At 35.9% G+C, this 18,457-nt stretch overlaps 1 protein-coding gene across 3 annotated transcripts in view; it reads left to right on the forward strand.

Moving 5' to 3' along the window:
• LOC150090995 (uncharacterized) overlaps nt 1-18,457 on the forward strand; it is a 94,030-nt gene that overhangs the window by 30,055 nt on the left and 45,518 nt on the right. The window contains exon 1 of one of the 3 annotated variants that reach the window (XM_090373819.1): nt 15,785-15,920. The exons of the other annotated variants lie outside the window; for them this stretch is intronic. The gene's annotated coding sequence lies outside the window, so the exon portion shown is untranslated. Of the gene's footprint in view, nt 1-15,784; nt 15,921-18,457 lie in introns of those variants that run through there. 3 annotated transcript variants of the gene reach the window in all.

Below are 18,457 nucleotides of genomic sequence, written 5' to 3' on the forward strand. Positions count from 1 at the left end.
AGACAACTTTCTTGTATGTAACTTAATTATTCATCGGCCGTGTGTGCAAACTGCTTTTCCGATGGTGTCTCCGATACTTGTTTGTATCGTCCAACTGGTGTTTGACGTTCAGCGTGAGATTTAAAAAAAAAAAAAAAAAAAAAAAAAGTGATCTCACGTTGCTCTCTCCAATTATCTTAATACACTGCTACTGATTGTGTTTCCACCACGCAACCAGAGACCGAGGATCAATGTTATTATAATGTTGCTACGAAATATGAGCATTATTTCTAAACTTCACAGTGGGACACTAAGGTCGTATTGCAGGATTTTTACGTGTAAAATGTTTTATTTCTTAATTTTTTTTTTAATTTCAGGTATCCCTTGCCTATCATGGAGATTAAGAACCGACAAATCCTCGCGTTTCAAAAATTGCAAAAGGTAAATAATTAAAGTTAAAAAAAGTAGGGGTTACATTCCAGGTCATGAGGATTGACACTATGGGAGATGACATGGATGATTTATTGATGGAGCTAGATGCAGAAGTGGTAAACGCTGTGGAGGTTGAAATCTTAAAAATTGTGATTGAAAGTTGCTTATCTTTCTTTATAAGCGGCTTCTGGTTTTTCAACTCCCAAAACATGCAAAACGGTTCGAGCACACACTTTCTCAAGCATAACACGCGATAAAATATGTGAAACAGCATATGACCAAAGCAGTGGGATGCAGTAAGTCCTCCCCCAAAACAAGAACAACCGTAATAAATTTATATCTTTTTACGAGCACTTTTCCATAAATTTTAGAACAACGTAAAACAAATTTTTATAATGTGCGAGTATATATTCAATAGGTTTTGCTGCTTGGGCCCACTGGAGGCACGGAAATTTTCCGGTGTCCCAATTCAACCCTAGTTCTGTAAGACAGGCTTGTAATAAATTATGTATTTTAAAATTAATTGCATTATTTGTGCCATTGTATTTTAACAGTGTCACAGGTAGCATGTATGCATTATCAAGCAAATGCGAAATTATCAGTATATGCAACTTAACAGTTCTCCGAAGCTCTGTCTGCAAAATGCTTTTCAGATAATTGCTTATTAGGCAAATTGATGATTGTTCTCCAACAGAGCCCGGAAACAATTAAGTTACATATAAGCAGTTTTGCCTGCGTATCGAGTTGGATTTTCTGATACTGTATTTGGTAACTTCGTTATCAGGTTTGGGAAAGAATACTGTATGCAATATATTTGAACTGTTCCTGTGTAGGTTTCGTACTGCGGTACGGAATCTACACAGGAACAGTTCAAATGGTCCGCCTCGTCAAATATCTCTGCCACAAGACAGACTCAAATATCACAGAAATGAATACGCCCGCATGTGCTTAGTTTTAGCATATGTGGAGCGAGTTGGTTGTACCAGAAGGCTACATTTTTATTTAGGCTGCTCGATGATGCCACTCTTGTAAGCTGCTGGCCGAGATCACATTAAAAATGCTGCAAAAGAACACGAGACCAATTCATCCAAGATCAAGCACTCGATAACACAGGAAAAGTTCCACACTTCCTAGTGGTTATAGGAGCTACAAACCATCTGAATATGAACTTGTACCTATTGCGAATCACATAAAAGGCACGTTCCTGTATCATCAGTGGATGAGTAGGCTGTTTCGCTCTGAACATGATACAGAACTTATCAAGCCATTTTTAATTTTTGAAATTATTTTTATTATTTCTATTACTTTTAAGACATCTAAATTGTTATGATTAACTTATAATGCTATTGCCTAAATTTTGTTATTTTATTTGCTGATTCTTCCTCTTAATGTTAATTTTTTTGAAAGCTGCAATATCACTTTTCAGTTATTACTGTTTGAATAAATCCTTAGTGGCCTTTTTATTTCATTTTTGGCATTATTTTTTTCTGTTTTATCTTTGTTTATTCTCTTCACAGCTTTTTATTTTCCAGTCAGTGCCTTTCTGCGTGATAATTCAGTGACTTGCATGTCTTAAATTATCTTTTAACATTATTACTTATAATTAGGACTTCCTATAAACTATTTAAATAAATAACCAAAACTAATTGCTATATATGTATTTTAAACTGTAAAGAAATTAGCGATAGCTCTAATACAGTACTGAAAACAAATTTTGTTTTCTACATTTCATTTAAGTTACGATTAATCCCTATCTTCCTAATCTAACGATATTCCTGCTGCAAGAAAAAAAAATTTTGTAAATGACATTTCTCCTGACTTGGCACTTCTTTAGCTATTTATAAAATAAAAAAACTGGACACTAATTATTGCAACATGCCTTTCGCCATCTATCAATTTCAGCTGTTCCTTTCACACTTCCCATGTTTAATAGGCCACAATGTTTTGTTGCTGCATTACGATCTCATTTTAGTAGAAAAAAAAAAAAGGTATGGTGACCTGCCAGAAACAGGCAACAGTGTTTTAGTGAATTTTTGGTACGGTAAGAATATGCTAATTTCTTTGTCTTAAATTCGGGAATGCAATTATGTCTGAACGCCTCATTTTCATTGTATTTTATGTTCAAGTAATTTAGTTTTTTATTTACAAAACTTTATTACTATTCCTTCAGTGCTTATATGAAAACAGTGCTCTCAATGAGATTACTCTGCCTGAGTTCACTAATAATGGAGGTGTGCGGAAAATTAATTGTATAGATGATTCCAAAGCACAGTTGACATAGGTAAGCCAAATAAGGCATATCATCGATTCTGTAAGAAGTACAGGCGTTGGCCAATACCTGTCAGCAGTGGTTTGATCATCTGCTATAGCGGAGAGAAATTCTTTATGTGGTTGAAGATCATTCGCTAGCTTCCCTCTTCTGTCTTATTCCGTATACCTTTCACCCACATAATTCGTGGTACCAACTGCTTACATAAAGCGGTGCGTTTCATAGACCAGCAGTTTATAAATGAGAGGAGATGGGGTTATATCATGAATGAGCAGCGGAATAGCTAATGATTGACCTTGATCCACCTATAAAAATTCTCTCTACTGTAGTATGTAATTATTATTGCATGCGCCGTGAGCTTCCACTGTTTTGGAACGCTGGTGTTTATTGTTTAATTTGGGTAGAAGGTATGTTAGGCTACTATATTTCTTGTTCATATTGGTGGTAAATGGTAATTAATTTTCATTTTCTATTTATTATTATGTGGCACTTATATCCCTCTACCATCGACTATAAACAGATTTTTAAAAATATTACTTGGCAATGTAGTTCGAAAGAAAATTGGGGAAAACTCAGAAGATTCAAATACATTGCCCTCTTTTTGAAAAGAAATTTTATAGTTTGGGATGTATTTTTCAGGGGTTATTCAAATATCAAAAATGAAGTATGTTTTGTTTTCTTTATACAGAACGTGAATCAACTAGGGAGAGGTTAGTGGTCCTCAGAGTGATCAGAAACGCTGTGTAAGAGTAAATGATGGTATATACTTCAGCAAAGCAGTTCTGAATTCCAAGAGGACTGTAAGGAAAATGATGAGAAAAAAAATTGAAACGCTTAGAATACCACCTAAAAACACCCTGGACTTTATTTGGAACCCCCATGCTCCTAATAAAACCCATTTAACTACTTTAATAAAACTCTAGACCACAACTTAAATTTCTGAAAATTTTGATTTCAACGAATGATCTTAAAGCTATCATATTGGACGGCAACTAAACGTTAATGTAACTTTCAAAGCTGTACCAATAAAATCATACCAACTGCCAAACTTTAAACTTTAAGGGGACTTCTCTGAGTCTTACTGTTTATGTATGATAAGGGGATTGTAGGCTCAAGTTGATACTCAAGAACGACAACCAATAATATCATTTCAGTGAAGTATAAGCTTAAAAAGAAAACTCTGTTTTGAGAACTAATGCGTGCGCGCAGTTTTATAGACACCTTGCCATCGAGATGAACTAATTTCCTAAACCCGCATTCATTTAAATTGAATTTCATCCCAATAACAGTCATTATTTTATTGTGTAGGAAATAATATACAGTATATACAGTGTAACCAGCTATGATTAAAAAAATCAACGCAATATTTATGGCAACATCTTTTTCATTATTTAAGAAGCTTACCTTCTTAAGGCGAGCTTTCTAAATATTAAAAAATATTTTTATCATGAATATTGCTATTTTTATTAATTAGTTTAACAAGAGTTAAGAAGTATGCATGTTGGCTCCACCTCCATTACGTTTATCACCTGCCCTACTCCTTTGTAACCCTTGGATCCAAGTACCTGTTTTTACCGACATGCTCGATGAGAAAAGTTGCCAAAGTCAAAATGAAGTTGTCATCGTCCAGCACCCCATTAGAACTGATGAACAAAGAATGATAAATGACTTCACAGCTGGTTTCTGGGGAAGAGAGAACGAGAGAAAAAAAATAAAAGGGTACGTTTAGACAGAACAGTTTGTGACCTATAAGCGCCGAATAATATATATATATATTACATCTAAATCTGTAAAATATAATTGTCATTAGACTTTGGAGTAATGTATTTCAAGTAGATAAAGTGCGATGACTGTTCTTGGCACACTATTCGAAGTCGTGATATATTTATAGTTCCAACTCTGTAGAAATGACCTAATTGTTAATGACCTAAATGCCATGCACCAGTTAAGTAAAATCAACCAGAATGTAATTTTTTTTTCATTTCTGCATAAAAAAGCTACAGATAAAGAGAAATCGAAAATTGGACAAAACAAGTTTCTTTTTAAATTATATGATCACTTCTCTTAAGCAGGGCTACTGGTGTATTAGTTATCTTCCTGATTTGCATCTTTGCCTACTGCATTCAGTGAGATAACAAGGGTAGTTCAGTGATGTTTTACTATCCAGTTATCCAGGGAACGTGAGCTCCACTTTATCAGTGCCTTAGGGACGTCAACAAACTCTTAGACTTGGACGGGTCGCTATTTTAGAAACTCGCTGGGTGCAAGACGGTACAGCATTCTAACAATTAAAGAATGTAGGAATATATACTCAAGGAGAAGAAAAGAGGAACGGACTCGAAGCACACTTGTTTACTAATTGTGGTATCTTTGAAGTACTCTGGTTTGCATCTGAGCAGCGTAAATATAGCAAATACTCGTAATTCGATGAAACAGCAGTTAAATATAAACCAGTGACGAATTATTCATGATATTTGGTAATATATATGAGATATGTATTACATGGGAAGAAGAAAAATTTGCTCTTCCCCACGTTGACAATGTCATTATACTTAATGGCTTGTTTTGGTAATCAATTTTCTCAAACCTAATTAACTTGTTTCGATTATTTCCCCTTCAAGTAATTTCTTTGCGTTTCCCTCCTGTTTTGTTTTCATTTCTCATCGTACACCTCTTTTCAAATGTGAAAATGACGAGAAATCGCTTCAGATTGATTGGGCTGGTCATAGTCCAGTGGTTACCATGCGCTACTACAAGTATAAGAAGTTGGGATTTAATCCCACTTTCACAAAAAAATGTACGGCCACTATGTGGCTGAAAAGTCACCTGCCCTTAAATAATTAAATACGCGTATGTATGCAGTCACAATGAAATGTAAACACTTCTGGTTTCAGTCGTCTAGACTCTAGAGCAGTGTTTCCCAACGTTTCTTTTTTCAGATACGGACCATTTTTGTATTGTGGTGAAAATCACGGACTACTTTTATACCTGAGGTAGAGGCTGCGCACCCAAAAATATATTAAACCACGCATACAAGTATATAATAACTATTATTTTAAATGCAATGATATGTATAGTAAGTCCACAGTGTTCGTCGCCCCCGTTTCATTAATTCGTCACCACTTGTCTATCACATGCACATCACTATCCGTGATAGCTCATATCTGGTCATTGCTGTAAAATGTTTTCTTTGCGTATTTATTGAGAATTTCTCAAAAATTCTAATTAATTTAAATGCACCCATAATGTTACTCTACATTATTTAAATATTTTCATGAATAATTTTTAAAATATCTTTACATACTTAACACATCTCTTACTGTGATTAATGAAATTAATATAAATGTTCTAATGAAGTTTACATATACTGGTCCTCTTGCTGTCGTAAAACAAGAATTTTGCGAAACTGTCAATGAAGAAGTCATTGGCACTTTCGCCAAATTAGCCTTAGTAGCGGCAAATGATGCAATAAAGGAAGCTTATAGAACATCAGCCAAAATAAAAACTTCCCATTTCACCTATCCATTTCTGTTCAATAGTTTGTCTACTCCTTCCTTGAATTTATTTAAGCTATCAGCTTCCACAGCAACAACAACAACAACAGATAGAAGTTTGTTCTAACAATCAACCACCTGCTGGCTAAAAGTAAACTTCCGTACATCTATTCTGCAACCGTCCTTCCTCAATTTGAATTTGTGTCCCCTCAGGTGCATAGTAGTCTGAGCAATGGGAAGAATCCCATCAGCATTGAGCTTGCTCAATCAATTCAAAGTCTTAAACACTTCAATCAGATTACTCGCAGGTGCCTAGTCTCCAGACGCTGCAATTTGCAGAACCGAAGCCCTTTCTTGGTAAGCGCGCCCCTTTGTTATCCTCACCAGTCTCATTGCCCTCTCTGTACTCGTTCCAGCAGCTCTGCATCCTTCCTAAAATGAGGCGTCCAGACCTATATGCAATACAAAGTGTGACTTGACCATTGCCTTATACAATGGAATAATTACCTCCATATCCCTGCCAGCAAAATTCATTCCTGTATATCATTGACAAAACCCCATTAGCTATCCTGGCCGCCTCTCTGCACTGTTCCGAGAACTTTTTATCTGGCTGTATCATTACTCCCAGGCCTTTTTCATTTTACACTACCCTGAGTGTAGTACCACACAGGTGGTATGTTATTTTCTGGGGTTACTGCTATCCATGTGCAGTATTTATGTATCCATTGTATATAGTCTTTTTATGTACCATCATTGTATATAGTCTTTTATGTACCATCACTGTAAATAGTCTTTTCATGTATAATTAATCATTTTACTTTTCATGTATAATTAATCATTATAAATTGTACACAATGTATAGATTACTTTCAGCGGTGAATAGGGGAAACCCTGGAGCCCGCCAAAAAAATAATAAAATACTTTGAATACCCATGTGCAGTACCCTGCATTTGTCAATATTAAACTTCAGTTGTTATTTCTCAGTCCATCTGTCTAACTTTTCTAGATCCTGTTGTAGTAGCATTCCATCACTACTGTCATTAACCACCCTGGTAACCTTTGCATCATCTGCAAACCTGGACATTAAGCCTGGTGCCTTCATCAATATAATTGATAAATATAGAAAACAATAATGGGCCCAACACCGAACCCTAAGGGTTCGGTGTTGGGCCCATTAATAACAATTCAATTAGTTCCATTGAGTCCAGTGTCCATTACCATTCTCTATCTTCTCCCACTCAACCATCCCTTATCCATAGCAATAACCTGCCCTTAATGCCACACTGCTCCAGTTTGTACAGCAGTGTTTTATGTGCATCAATATCGAAAACATTCCTGAAATCTAACTATATGATATCAAAATTATTTTTTGTATCCAGTTCCTTCGCGACCACCTCGTAGTATGCAATAAAATTGGTGAGACAAGATTTCCCCTTAACAAATCCATGCTGTATCTGAAGTATAATTACAGCCTTGTCTAGATGATCCTGCATCACTTTCTTTAACCAGAGACTCCTCTAAATGCTAGTCAAAGATGATGGCTTGATCGCTTTAAAAGAAATTTAGAGTTGCATTACGTCAATTTAGGAATTTGGCAAGACTACTAATATTTTCAGTTTACAGCCATTTTACCTGCATTTTATCTTTAACTAGTCTTGTTGTCTTAAACAATTTCCTTATATATATATATATATATATATATATGTTTTTTTTTAACTTTCTGTAATTTTTATAAATTAAGATGGACCGATAATGAATTATGTTCCATATAAATTAATTTTTATAGTTTTTTTTCCTTCTATCTACTTCATTTTCTCTCTCCATTTATTTTAATACGCTATCCAGCTAAAATATTGTTTGCATTTTCATGGTACCAAGGTAGTATAATAAAATCATGGAACCGCATAAATAACTATATGCGATAATATGCATAAATAACTATATGTCTTGGTGTCTATATCGTTAGAGTAATCAACGTTAGAGTTTGAGATTGGCAGAACACGTGATATATTCATATATTCGACTTCCAAAAGCGGCTTATTGTTGATGTGCGAGCTGTGCTGGTCCATATTCACTCATTGTATCCCACAGTCATTACATATTGGATGGTTTCAGATCTCTGCTCCGAAGAGCTTATTCCGGAACTACTCATTTGAATCGAAATCTGGTGAGTTCAATGCATTGCAGCTGGAAATGGATGTGCCTTATTAACTCTACTGGTATCTAAATGGCATCCAAATGTTAACTCTACTGGTATTAAGGAGCCCACGTAAACACTCACAACGTCTTTGCCTCGATCCTCAATCGTTGACAGAATGAGTACATGGACTCATTCTGTTTTCGTCATTTCACGCTGATGGTCCTTTCATCAGCATGAAACAGCAGGAACCGGGATTCTTCAGACCATGGAACTTTGTTCAATCCTCCATTGTTAGCGTTCCTGAGCGCAGAGTAACCATACTTTTATGTTTTCACAAGGATGTAACCCGATTCGATTGTTGGCTGCGATACCCCATCCGTAACAAGGTGCGACGAGTGGTTCTTTTTGAAATGCCTCTTTGATTATCATTGTTTTACCTCTCGCATTAATGCGACTGTATTTTGCGACTAAAGGGCCACGGTTGTCTGGATGTTATTAGGTTATTCGACAAATCTCGATACACCCGAGACGCAGTCGTACATGAAACCACCAACAGGTTTGCAGTTTCCGAGATTCTCGTACCAGCATCTCTGAGCCCGCTGCTATTCCATGTTCAAAGTCACTTAAATCTGTGGTCATTCTCGCGTTGAACTGCACATGTACAACATCCCTACGTATCTGCCGACCTGCTTTATATCGCATCGTACGAACACGCGATGCTATTAGTGAAGACGCACTCCATTTCATGAAACTGGTAGAAAAAATAAATAATAAATTGCCCACTCAGTGTAAATCAGAAAATTATCCAAGGCTACTTTATCCATAATATGTATAAGAAATGGTAGGAAGACATCCATTTCCTTCATATAAAAGGATTTGAGATGTCGGTATATCATATCTGTAAATTGCATATATTCTGTGGTGAGCTTTCCTGTTTTTTTCCTGATAAAATACTAGAATTTCTGAGTGGGGAGAACCACCCGACTAACTCAGCTAAGGTATGGGAAAGGACAGAAGGTTTTTCCTGTCCCGTGGCGTAGCTAGAATTTTTGGGCTCACCGAAGACTCCTTACATTTATACGTAATGCATTGACATGAAACTCCAATGCATTATGTAAAAATATTATTTATAATGTACAGTTTAATAATATAAAAAAAATCTAAAGTATAAAAACTGTTCAAAACGTTGATACATCAAAATAGGCAATTTATTAAACTTCATAATTAGGTTAATTTATAAATTTGGTTCTTATTTAAAAATTCGTCTTCTTTGGCTTTGTTTTCAGAAATCGCCAATTAGTTTTTAAGGTCTATTTTGGCGGGGGGGGGTGTTTGTTTTGTTTTCAACAGAATAGCATGGCGAGATCATTTAATTAGGCTTTCTCTGTAGAATTTCTTTTGTAGTCTCTTATTATTTTTTATTTACTAAATGACCTTTCAACATAGCTACTGTTACCGGAAACAAGAAATAGCGTATGGTGCCCCTTTACTATAAAAAATGTATTACGACAGACCCATGACCCATTCCCCACCCCTCTTTTTTTTGGGCCCTTACTCTTTACTAATTCTTGTATCTCTCTCTCTCTCTCTCTCTCTCTCTCTCTCTCTCTCATTTCAATTTCGACCGGCTGGGGGACAACACACTTAAAGGTGAAAGTATGTTGTGCTCTACATAAATGAAACGTATATAAAGTACTATACAACTCCTTTCCAATATTTTTCCTCTCCCACTTCATGATAGATGCAGTTTCCTTGGTTTGTGATGGAGGCGATTGGATGCTACAATTTGATTTCAACTGGTTTTTATCGAAAAACCATTTAACATCATTTTGTTGCAGCTAACCATATCTTTTCACAAAATCGACGAGAGGTATGTAATACCTAACAAGATAACAGGTGCCTTTTTTATTGGTTCTATTAAACTTTCTTTGTGCTTAAAATGTATACACTAATAGGCTATGAATAACTTTTACTCTAGAGACAATAGTGGTACCAAAACATAGAGGAACTTTTGATACGAGGAAAAGATAATTCTATCCGCAGACCTGGACCTTTTGCTCGTTGCTCTACTGGGTCCAGTGAAGTATACCTGGCAGCATTTAGACGAGGAATACATATCCTTAGTAAGTAATGGTGAACAGTTGAAATTGATGAAAATTTGGCTGCTGTATAATAAAGAAAATTACAGAATCCTCAGCCCTGTATGATGATTATAGGACTACTACTTGTGTTTGCTTTTTAAATTCTGGTTTTGTTCTTGAAACAATTCTTGCTGTATCATTTTTCACAAAAATAAACAAATCCTTTGGCTTCTAGCTTATATTATTAGAATTTCTTTATTTCTGTTGCATAGTAATACGGAGACCTTGAAAGCGATTCAGTGTTTATTGCGTTAATAAATATATGCTTATAAATAAATGGCGCTGAAATAATTTTCTATCGTGGTGCAAAACCTGTCAAAACTGATATTTTATGCTGCCACATGATATTTGTAAACAACTGTAAAGTATTAAGGATTTTTAAGTGTCTTATTCATCGGTGGACGATATCCGCACCTAGACTTGTTGAATGAATGCCTGTATTGTTTGTTTGACGCAAAAGCATTTTCTAAAAAGGGAAAAGTTCAAGAGAAATATTTCAGACTATTTCAGAAACAGTGATATCATCTTATGACGTTTCACTTACGTAACTAACTGTAAATAACAAGGTATGGTGCGGTGGAGTAGGAGTCACGCGGTTAAAGGACGACCTTTCCTATCACTGATATACTATTTAGGCTGCAGTCGAAAAGGTAAACTGAAGACAGAAATATTTCTTGCAACTCAGGCAATATACAGTACAATATCAGTTATAAATTAATCTTTAGATCTTAAGCACGATTAAGATATATGTTATTGCCGATTATTTTTATGGACTCCAGCGTAAGCCCATAATAAATCGTTTTCGATTATACTTAGACATTATTGTATATAGCGAAAAATTGTTAAATGAATATAAAACTGAATATTGACTTCATTCTGGACATTCCCCAAAACACTGTCAAAATTTTAATTTCAATAAAGGTAAATATTCTAACATTTTTCTAAAAACAGAATAGAATATGTATATTATTATGCGCCTCCGTAGCCAGGTGGGAAGGAGCAGCAGTGCGTAGCACACGCTTCTTGATTAGACCGGGGTTCGAGCCCGTCACCACCAAATACGGAGGATGCGGAAAGGTCAAGGGAATGACCACCGCATATTCCTGGAGCAATATGGCCTTAGTTGCTAATGCTCCTAAAAACCAAATAACAACAACAATAACAGTATATTATTATACTTTTAATCTAGTTAATTGGTTAATTATGTGTTAAGCGTCAAAGCAATTAAGGCTGTGAGGCGTCGGTATATTGTGTCCGTAAATTGAGAGTGTTCTTTGTAGATTTGCTGTTTGCTGAACGAAAAACCCTAGTTTTCGAGAGAAAAACCTTGCTGTCTTCGTATGAGACCGACGAACTCAGTCACGTTGTGAGAAAAGCTCTTAAAAATAGCTCGCGTCATTGATGGATTTCGAACTCAGACGCTTTCCAAGTGTATAGAACGGCGATTAATATCATTGTGCTACATGCAGGGGCTTTAATGGAGTATAATGTACTCCTTGTAATATAATACATTGTGCAAAAAAGGTCTGAAACTGTTTTTTTTTATTCTTAAGATAGGAATGCCTGCAATTAAGTGAAAAATATGTCGTACTTAAGCAATAATGGTAACGTCTCCATTCTGTTGAAATCCTGAATGTTACATGAAACATGGATATTTATGGGAAGGTGGATGCACTGTAGTAACCTTTTCCAAACTCTTGCATCTGAACAAGTTAATGGTTTGATAAAACTTAGATAAAATGCATTTCTGTTTATATAGCATACTTGAAATGGATATTCTGTAGCTTACTTAAAATGGATATTCTGTAGCTTAATTAAAATGGATATTCTATAGCTTACAATATAACAGTCGTTAGATATACAGTTCAGTTAATCAGTAATTAATTCAAGTTAGTTTTATTTGATTTTCTTCGAACTATATATGAGAAAAATCGCCATTACGTAGAGTGCGTTTTGTTTTAGACAGTATGGGTCTGAATCATTTACAGTCCAAATTCTTTATATTTTTTGCATTTATCATGGTCAAAGCAGGTTTGTTTATCACCAGTTATTAATGTTTCGGTTTTGTTTAAAAATCAAGTACTTTAAATTAACGATAAGAATGAAAATTAGATGAAAAATTAATTTACATGAAATGAAAAGTAAAGCGAAAACTAGAAAATAAGCACTTCAGGTTCAGTTAAAATGAATTTTCAATTTAAAATACCAGGTTCTGCTTTTGTTTGGATGTCTTTAAAGCTTAATTAAAATATTTTTGAAGAATGAATTAACAAATAAATTAGGTATTCTGTAAATCAGTATAAAATATTTTGTTTATTTTACTAATTATGTTTGGAACCTATCAAAGAAATCTACCTGAGTTTACATATACTTGCCAACGTTGGAGACATGCTTTAAAGCACCCTTAAAATCGGTTTTCTGATAACATTTAGCATGAGGAAAGAAAAAGGAAGTGACGCTAAGGGCCAGCAATTGCCGAAGTAAAAGAATAACTTGTGTGTTGTATCCCACTCAGGAGACATCATACATGTATAAAATGTTCGAACTTTGAAATTTAGTTGTGAAGAAACCTTGGAATGGTTCAGATGTCGTACCATCTATCTGAACCATTCCAAGGTATTTCTATTCGGATGCAATTCTAGACACAAATCAAGAGGCTGCAACAGGAGGACCTTGGATAACTCAGAGATAACTCAGATAACTCAGATGGCCCAAAGATAACTCAGACCATTACATGCTAGTGTATTGTGTTCGAATGTTGCCTGTGTTAAAGATCGTCCTGTCCTCCTCTAGTCAACGACGGGATTCGAACCGTAAGTCGACTATTCCACTGACTCCCTTGAAACATCCAAATAAAGTAAAGCGTTATTTACTCACTACGACGATACTGTTTTTTTTTTTTTTTTTTTAATTATTATATTAGGGTCACCCGTAATTGATTACATATACCCATATAAGTATTTTTTCTGTAAATTGCGTGTGTTCTCTGATCGAGTGTTGTTTTGCTGGACGAAAAACAACTTGCTATCTACGCCGGAGACCGACAAACTCAGCCATGGAGTGAAAAAAGCCCATTAAAGTGATGAGAACGGTGACGATACCACCGTTCGTACATCAGATGTCGTACCATCTATCTGAACCATTCCAAGGTATTTCTATTCGGATACAATTCTAGTATGGATGTTTCAGATATGATAATACTATCAATTATGTTTCTGTCCTCTCGAATGCCTTTCATGAAAGAGAAAATATTACTCAGAATTCGCTGAAGTGAACATGGTGCATAATGTAACAGTTTAATATTGTTTTAAAGGAGAATTTCTAACTCCGAAATTGCTCAGTCGTTGAAGTTGTATGTCAGGGGTTGGCAACCGTTTTTGATTGAAGAAACATTTTTGATCTAATTTAAAAAAAAAAAAAAAAAAAAAGAGAATCCGAAGAGACCCACCTCAGCTCAAGCTGAGAGGGGGAGTTTTTTAAGAAATGGAATGGAGTGGGAAGATATTTTATTAAAAAATGTATTTTTTTTTAAATATTATTTATTAATACTGAAACAACGTAACAAACATCCAGTTAGGTACAAATTAATGTAACTTTTGTTGCTAAACTTCTTGAGCGAGTCTCTCAACATGAGGCGAGTATGCCGTAATTTTCATCTTTAAACATGCTGAGAGACTCGCATTGTTCAGACGGTTTCTTGATTTATTTTTAATATACACTGAGTGATCACTGAATTATGACCACCCCCTATGAAAACTGAATGCGACCCGTTGACCACGTGAGGTACGAGAGTGCACGGTTAGTCGACCTACGTAGCATAGATAAGGTGTCAGTGGTTCAGTAGGTAGTAAAATTCCGAGTGATGGGTAAAATGAAGGATTTATCGGACTTTGATAAAGCACAGATTGTGGGTGCTCGACGAGCTGGTGCCTCGATTTCCCAAACGGCTGAACTGATGGGGTGTTTGAGGGGCGCCATAGTTAAAGTGTACCAAGGCTGGGGTCAAAATGGTCAAACAACGACCGGACGGCAAAACTGAAAAAGTCAGCGAAAGGTTGATGTTAGAGGTGAGCGCTGGGTCCGACGACTCGTACAGGCGAACAGGCGCAGCACTGTTGAAGAGTTAACAACCCAATAAAACATGGGCCAACCCGGAACAATATCTGCTATGACCATGCATCGCACGCGCGCACGTATGGGCTATACCAGCAGATGACCCCTACGGCATCCTCTCCTAACCAAGGTTCATCGGCGTAAAAGACTCGCCTGGTGCAAAGAACATGCAAGTTGGACGTTAGAAGACTGAAAAGTGTGCTGGTCGGATGAGTCACGTTATTTACTCCATACCGTGGATGGCCGTGTACGGATTTGGCGTCACCAACACGAGGTTCTTGATCCATCATGTATAGTATCAAAAGTGCAGGCCTTGGGAGGCGGTTGTATGGTGTGGGGCATGTTTCACTGGCAGGAACTTGGATCCCTGGTGCATGTGAACAACGTATCAGTTTAGTGGTCTCCGCTATCGTCAACTGCTTGTTGATTGTGTACACCCCGCTATGTTACACTTTTTCCCGAATGACGATGGTGTCTTCCAAGGTGACAATGCGCCGAGCCATTGTCATCTTGGAATATATATATATAGTAAAATTTAGTATCCGGTACCCTTCCTTTGGGTACTAGATCTACCAAAATTATTCCATCCATAGTCTTCCCTGCTGGAGGTGTTATTTGGAAATTTTTTGTTGCTGACGGATGCTTTTCCTTTGTGATGACTGTGCTGAGTAGTTCGACACGTTGAACCATTTTGATAGTCAAAAGTATCAACTTAGCCAAGCTCTCGACAACTATGCAACGAAGTCGTCTTATAATGAAATAATCATTTTTCATTATAAAATAAATAATTTTACTTTACTTGTTTACAATAAACAATAGCAATAAATATGTAGCGTTATTTTTTGAAGTCTATTGAACTTTCTATTTGAAATGAAAATCCATGTAAATTTAAATTAACAGAGCATGTCAAATTTCACCAATCATTTCTTAAAACCTTCTTTATTTTAGTTTTTTTTCTGCATGTTTCGAATATTTTAGTTTCTGACGTGGAATAATAAACAGTGAATAATGATACCTGTCGGTATCACAGGTTTCTCCAGCAGATGGCTCCTGCCATTTGCTTGAAGCAAGAATCCCAGGATTCTTGGCTGACACTTAACCAGCGTCACTGAATAAATTTAGGACGACCCCACTGACCTAGAAACGATGGAGCGTACAAAATGTTTTAAAAAAAAGAAAAGGAAAGGAAAAACCGTGACTGTAACGTCTGAGATTTGAAGAGAGAGGACGCTGTTCAATCCTCCTTCTGCACATGGAGATATGCAGTTGGTACTCAGACAGGTATTCTTGGGAATGTAGGATACACTGTTGATATCGCACAGTACATTCTATTCGTGATAATTTCGAACAAGGTAAGATAGTCTCAGAGATTTCATTGATCAACTTTTAGTATTCCTTACCTTACTAACACCACAGATTACAATGTAGCCGAGTGGTGAGGGTGCGGAACACGTGTTCCTTGAGTGGATCGGGGTTCAAGCCCGTGACTACTAAATACGATAAATATTTGTATTGACGATTTATTGTAAACTCTTCTGATTTGGTTGTCATGCCGGAGTATAAATAGAAAATTTAATTTAAGTTGTCATATTAATTTAATATCTACCATACGGTTTGATTGTTTATGGCCTTTAAGAGTCTTCAACGGTAGATTTCTTCAGTTATTATCTTTCTTGTTGTATAATTTTATCAGAAGAAAGGGTTATATAGATATTATTATTTTATGTAAAAGAATTTGAATCGGCTCTTAGAAATCTTTTTGTTTAATGTTTATAACTGTTATTGTAATGTTATCATTATTTCTCAAACTCGTGTTTTGTTAATCGATTGACAACAGCACATGCACAAACACTGAGTGCATTAACTGTTCAGTCTATATCATACATTACCATTATTAACTTTAAAAAAGTATAGAGATTTTCATCCTCCATACAAAGAAACCATTTTATTATTGCATTACGTTGCTTAAACCACCGCATTACTTTAAAAAAGAGGAGTTATTTTTTTTAAAAAAATTATTTTAAGACTTTTTAAGTTAAATCCTCTTTTATTTAAGGACCAGTGCCACTTGCTTTTTTTTTTTTTTTTTGAATGAGCTACTGTTTTACTTTCTAACGTTTACGCGCGGGTGTATAAGTACACGTACCTTGAGTGACCCCGGTTCAAGCCTGTGACTGTTGAATACGGTGCTGTTTCTTTTATTCTGTCTATCTTGTGAACTCCTCTGCCTCTTATTTTATTAATTAACAATCACGTAATGTTTATTTTACAGGACACTGTCATGATTGATTCAGCCATATGTGTATGACACTTTTTTATTTGGTATCCCAGTATATGTTGGAGAATAGTGTAATTTTAAATAAGAGATTTGTAGGGTTTAAAACTCATCAGCAGCTTACGCCATATTGCGCCGTATATAATGTGTCTGTAAATTGCGTGTGTTCTGTGGTCGTTTTTCTGTTTTCTGGACGAAAAATCTGAGCTTCTGGGAGAAAAACTATACTACCCTCACCAGAAATCGACTAACTCAGCCACGTTGTGAAAAAGATCCATAAAAATTCGTCGCGTCATTGACGAGGTTTGAACTCAGGTCTTTTCCACCCAGTGTGGGGAGGAAATTATTGATATTATCACCAATGAACGGTGATAATATCAACTGTGCTACCTACGAACCTTCTGACAGACACTTTAAGTCTTTGTTATGCAGAGACTGGAATATTTCTCCACTCCTGTAATTCTCTAGTTACTTCTCTGCTTGAACTAGGACATCTTGTTCTGGCTTTCAATTACTGTACCAAAACCTCCCAAAGATGTTCAGTTCAGATATGAATTGGACTGGAAATTCATATCTGAACTGATTGGACTGGAAATTACAGGATTCACCACCATTATGCTCCTTAAACCACTGTTCTACTGACTGTTCTTTGGAATGCAAACGTTATCATGCTGATACAAAGAATCGCCACAATGCAGGTAAGGCAGAATTATTCAGAATGTCATTATAGACAGTTGCATTTATGGTCATCTATGATGATCAGTGTACAAAAGTCTAAAACACGTACTTCTGGTCCTTGCCATCAGAATACTACTACCGGCCTTCATTGTTGGTGCAATACAGTCTGAATGAAATTGGTCTTTGGGAACATGCTACACCAGTTTGCTCCCATCTGATGCTTGGATTGTGTATCTTGATTTATCACTGAACTTCACGTTCTGCCAATGCTGCAATCGACCGTGTTTCCTATTTTATACCAGGAGAGGTAACATAAATAAATAAATATTCATTTATTGCAAATACAGCAAGCCCATCACAGCACAGGGCTAGGGACAGGTAATAATACAAAGGGAATGACATAAAATAATCGAATATATGTGCATAGCAGATTTCATACAGACATTAACAATGACTAGGAATTATAGTTATGAGTTAAAAAAGAATTTGCATGTATTGCTGAGAGACAGCTTCAGCTTACAAATAGTTGCATGACCAAGGTAACCTATTCTCTGAAATATTTTTTCTGATAGTTGTTAGTCTTACACTTATCTTAGTTCTATCAACAATCTATTAAGTTAACTCGTCAAGGATGCCATTGCGATTTCCTCCCATTATCCATCTCAAATATCGGCATTCTCTGGAGATGTTAGTCTGCTTTGTCTGGGATTAATGGTAGCATTACCTTCTGTCTTCCACACACGTAGATATTTCCAAATTTTTGTTTTGGCTGTTCCACCTTTTTGCTATCTAGCGACTGGACATTCCAGCTATATGAAAATTTACTATCACACATCTTAATGAAGTACTTTAGGTCCTTTTCTTGTCCCATTCTGTTCCGTTTACCTATCACTGAGTGTGCATGCCTTTCATAACCTACTCTTAAGTGGTAACCAA

The sequence above is a fragment of the Mastigoproctus giganteus genome, chromosome 1 (genome assembly GCF_048544385.1).
Source record: "Mastigoproctus giganteus isolate SK-2022 chromosome 1, ASM4854438v1, whole genome shotgun sequence".
Classification (NCBI taxonomy): Eukaryota; Metazoa; Arthropoda; class Arachnida; order Uropygi; family Thelyphonidae; genus Mastigoproctus; species Mastigoproctus giganteus.